This window comes from Mustela nigripes, chromosome 4, assembly GCF_022355385.1.
Source record: "Mustela nigripes isolate SB6536 chromosome 4, MUSNIG.SB6536, whole genome shotgun sequence".
Lineage (NCBI taxonomy): Eukaryota > Metazoa > Chordata > Mammalia > Carnivora > Mustelidae > Mustela > Mustela nigripes.
This window is the reverse complement of record NC_081560.1, coordinates 1,340,234-1,345,416: the sequence shown is the minus strand read 5'-3', so window position 1 is coordinate 1,345,416 and position 5,183 is coordinate 1,340,234.

Genomic DNA, 5,183 nt, shown 5'->3' with positions numbered 1-5,183 from the left:
CGGGGGCTTGAGGGCTCTCAGCTCTATGCTGAGACCCCGCCAGGCTGGACAGGAAGCCCGCCACCCCTGCACAGACACGCTGTCCCCCGCTGACCTGGGTGCCCTCCTGGCGCTCACTGGGCTGCCCTTCTTGGGGCCGCTGCCGGCCGGAGGCCCGCCCGGGAGGGACGCCGCCTCCCCACGTGCAGGAAGACTCTTCTGTGCTTTGTTTGCCTCGCTGTGTAGCGTCCTACTCTGTGCTTGCTGCTGGCGGTTTCGTGTGCAAACCAGGGTGCTGAGGTAAAGCGGGGATTAGTCCTGGTGCTTCTCACACCCGCCTACAGGTAGATCCTGGCTGGCCGTCCTCGGTGCCGGTGACAGTTCCATCGGCGACTTGCGGGAACACCTCCGCACAGCCCGGCCGAGCTCCACGGAGCCCGCGGCAGCCACGCGTGCGGTCGCAGGCACACGGTCGGCAGCGATGGGGAACGGAGCCAGGGCCTCGCAGACCCGCCGACGCTCACGGGATTTGGAGCACAGGAAGGGCTCTGGAAGCTTCCCCAACAGGAGTGGGGAGCTTGACAATTTCGTACTGAAGCTGCCTCACACTTTAAAGAGAGAGAAACGGCCAAAGGCATACGGTGATGCAAGTAAAACAGAAAGAACCTAAAGAAGCCGACCGAAGCTGCTCCTTCGCTGATCTCTTGCAGCCGAGACAGAAACTCAGAAACTGAGAACAGTCTGCGCTTTGAAATTCGTCTGTTCTGGCCCAGGAGGCATTCCGAGTGAGTAGCGACCGGTCTGAACTGACAGCCACGTGTTACCTCGCGGGACGCGGCTTCCCCGACACCTCCGTCCCCAGGCGTCCCCAGGCGTCCCCAGGCGAAGGTGTGTGCCGGCGAGGTCTCTCTTCGTCGTCCAGAGGTGTCTCCTGGCGCTGTGCTGGCCACCGCAGTCGGCAGCCTCAGCGCGTCCTGCGGGAGGCTTTGGAGAGCTGAGAGGACCTGTGGGCTGCAGGGCTGTGGGCCATGCAAAGCTCCCTGCTTCCAGAAGATTCTGAGGGGAGTTCGTAGAGCCTGAGTACTTGGTGCACCCGCTGGTGTGTGAGATGGGGATGGTTAGGTACTTGGGCTTCCCAGCCGTGTTGCACAGGGACGTGCAGTAGAATCTCACCTTAGCCTGGTCTCACGTGGTTTGATGCCACGTCTACCAACAGCAGGTGTGGACGACGGCGTCCGAGCCAGGCCTTGGGAAGCGGGACGCTGCCCTGTCCGGCGCCGTCGCGGTGTCCTCTGCAGAGGCGGGCCGAGGACAGTCACCCATCTGATTCCCTCCCCTCCGCTCCTGCTGAGGGGGACGGCTGCCCGTTTGCCTCTGAGTGCCTCTCGGAAAGGAGCATCCCTCGCTTGTGTTTGGGACGACTCAGCGCGCTGCGTGAGTCAGGGTGTGGCTCCTCCGCGGTCAGCACTTAGTGAGCCGAAGCTCCGTTCACCTTACCTGGGAGCTCCCACCACTGGCCGCCTCGCTGGGCTCTGGGGTCAGCACAGGGGAGCAGACGCACCTGCAGAGGCTCGGGGCCACGTGTGTTTTCTCTCCCTCCAGAGTCAAAGCAGAGGGCAGCTTTCTGGTGACCTTGAGCTTACCATGGAGGTGGGACCATGTGTGCGGTCGAGTGGGGACACGGGGTCTGAGCACATCTTGGGGCTCTGGCGGGCCAACCGCTAGAGCTGCGGGCAAGAGCACACATTCTGATTCTGGGTGAGCCTGCGGCCTGCTGAGCTTTCCAGAAGCTTCTCCTTGGACACGGCGCTCTCTGGAGCAGCTGGGGTGAGGCGGTAAGTGGCTGCCGGACAGACTAGACCCGAGAGCGGAGAGCCAGCCGGAGGGTCCCGCTGCATGGATTGCCCCGTGTTCGTCACGAACATTCATCTCCTGTCTGATGAGCTTCCTCTGGCTGCCGTCACATGCCCCCGTCGGGTGGCGGGAACGGCAGCCTCTGTCCTCTGTGCGGGAGGCCTAGAGACGTTTGATGCCAACCCGGCTCTCACTGGGGAGGATCCTGTTCTCTGCCTCTTCCCCTCCTGGTGGCTGCTGGCACGTCTGTGCCGTGGCCGTTCTCCTGCCCACGTCAAACCTCTGCCTGCACTGCTCAGGTGCCCGACGAGGAGCCGGAGTGACCCACCTCAAGATGCGTGATCCCACCTGCAAAGTCCTCTTTCCCACGTAAGGCTGCCTTCCCAGGCTCTAGGGGTAAGGACGCGGACCTCTGCTGGGGGCCCACCGTGCAGCCCAGCACCTCTGTACTTACCCTCCCAGCAGCAGAGCAGCGCGCTCGACGAGCCCTGTGACTGCGCAGTCGGGAACCGCGGAGCGCCGAGCAGGCCCGTCCTTCACGGTCAGGGAAATGCAGGCTCACCCCAGATCAGGGTCCCCGGCTTGAACGGGGTGGGCCGGGGGGGCTGACCAGTCTGCATTTTTTCAAGTGTCCCAGACAGTCCTTGGGTAGCTGTCAGGAAACAATGACATCACTTCGGAGAGTCTTGAGTTGATAAGTGCTTCAGGGCAGGGCTGCAGAGTGTCCCCACGCCTCCGAGCTGTGTAGATCCGTTTCCTCCGTTCTGGGCAGTACTGAGCCCTCTGCTGCGGAGCAAGGCTGGTTCCCTCCAGCGCAAGTGCTCCACACAGGGTTGCTGGGAGACGGGCCGGGCCGGGCTGGGAGCCCTTGTGGCCCCTTGTGGCTCCCTCCCCCCCACACACGAGCAGGTATATCTGGGGGTCCCAGTCCGGACGCAGACAACAGTTCACACACTGCGTTTGTGTCCAGAGGACTCCCCTGTGCCTCCACTCCCCCCTCGACCCAGACTCCGTGAGCCCAAGACACCTGCCGAACCCCACCTGGGCCCCAGGTCACCTGCCAGCCCTGCTCCTGCCACGGCCGGGCCGACCACTCCTCACCACGTTCTGCCGCCTCCCGTCCTGAGTCCTAGTCTTGGGTTTGCCTGGCTCTGCAGGTGCCTCTCCAAGGTTCCCCCGCTCCTGTCCTCGGTCACCTCCAGTCTGTTTTTACCTCAGTAGCCCAAGGAGACCAGCTCCTCCATCAGAGTCCGAGGCGAAGCCCTGGTGACCGTACCTGGAGCTAGTGACCTGTCTCTTGCTCACTGGGCTCCACTGGCTGCTTTGGCTTCTGCCGCCGGCCTCAGGGCCTTCGCACTCGCTCCCTGTGCCACAGACACTCAGGCGCCCTCACTTTCTTCAGGCACTTCTTTGCTCAGTGTCGTCTTTCCTTACCTCTTACTAAAAACTGCCGCCGCTCCCTGTGCCCCTCGTGGCCCGTCCTCACTTCCTCACAGCGTCCTCGGCCGCGCTAGTTCCGTCTGATGTGGGATGGCCTCCACGCCGTCCTCCGCCCCTCCCCACGAGCGTAAGTGTCACGGGGTAGGAGTTTGTGTCGGCGGCGCTGTTCCGACTCCCGGCATAACGCCGAGCGCACCGCCGGTGGCTCTGTAATCCTTGTGGAATGAAGTCGCTTTGTGAATCAAGAAAAGCTTTGCCAACCCAAGCAGGTTTCAAGTGAACGCGCCTCCGTGAACGTGCAGATGTGGACCCTCGGGCCCCAATGGGAGACCCTTTGCCAACAGCAGTGAGGGGTCGGTTCTCTTTATAGGCTGCCCTGCCCTTTTGGCCCCAGGACAGACCCTAGGCTGCCCTGCCCTTTTGGCCCCAGGACAGACCCTTGGGTGCTGTGCCTTCCGTGGGGCCTCCCCTGCCGAGTGCCCCGCAGGCCGCACGCGCACCCTCTGCTGGTGGCGGGTGCGGCTGTGCGCCCGGGGCCCCTTGGAGTCTGTCCGGGTTTCTCTCCGAGACAGCACCCGCCCGGCCACCGTCAGGAGCTAGTGACCTGTCAAGAAGCTTGAACCTCGTCGCAGAACCAGTGGGGCTGTCCTGCTGTGTCTTCTTCACGTGCTGGCCCTAGGACGACAGGACGGAAAGCAAGGCTTTTGCGGAACGTCTTAGATCAAGTTTAAAGTCCCTTCACCTCCGCTGCTCAGAGCGCCACCCAATTAGCAGAGGAGCCGCAGTCCCGGGCCTGGGTTTATGCCAAGACGGGGGCACAGTTGAGGAGCCTGGTGTGTGGGTGTTGAGAGATGGAGAAAGCCTAAGTGTCCACCCGCTGATGGGTGAGAAAATCAGCTGGTTTTGACACGACCCCAAAAGCACAGGCGACAGAAGCTCGTCGGTGCATCTTTGTTTCCTTTCGAGTAGACTTTTAGGGCAGTTTAGGTTCTCAGCCAAACTGCCCAGTGCACAGGAAGCGTTAACGGTGTTAAGGGAAGCCGGTCCGGCCGCGACTGACTCCACGTGGGCTCTCGCCCCGACTCCCCTGCCTCCGTGTCTCTGCCCTCGCCAAGCTGCCCGGCCGCCTCGCCTCTGCCTGTCCTGCAGGAGACCAAGTGGCTCCACGCACTGCCCTGCCCCACCGCGCTCAGGACCGGCACATGCGGCGGGGCCTGGGGGAGGCAACTGCGCAGCCAGGACGGAGTCATCCCAGCAGGCGGAGGGTCCCGCAGCCAGCACCGGGGCTGGAGAACCCGCTCCACTCAGGCACGCTGAACTGACCGCCGCCAGGGCCACACTCTCGCCACACTGACCCTCCCTGTCCCCGCACGGGAAGGGCCACTGCCCCGCAGGCCGTGCCCGCTGGGTCTCTCACGGAGCCGAGATCCTCCCCGGCCGGGTCTGCCCCTCGCCTGCGCGCCCGCGCGCGGCTTTCTTGCGTGGCTTGTTAACTTCTTATCCTCGTCCTGTGTCTGTTCTGTCGCTCTGTCTTGTGTGACAGATGAGAAACCCAGTGAACTCTCAGGAAATGTCATTGAGTTTTGCTTTTTTTTTTTTTTTAAAGATTTTATTTATTTATTTGACAGAGATCACAAGTAGGCAGAGAGAGAGGAGGAAGCAGACTCCCCGCTGAGCAGAGAGCCCGATGCGGGACTCGATCCCAGGAGCCTGAGATCATGACCTGAGCCGAAGGCAGAGGCTTTAACCCACTGAGCCACCCAGGCGCCTTATTTATGTATTTGACAGACAGAAACACAGTGAGAGAGGGAACATGGCAGGGGGAGTCGGAGAGGGTGAGGCAGGCTTCCTGCCAAGCAGAGAGCCTGATGAGGGGGCTTGATCTCAGGACCCTGGGATCAGGACCTGAG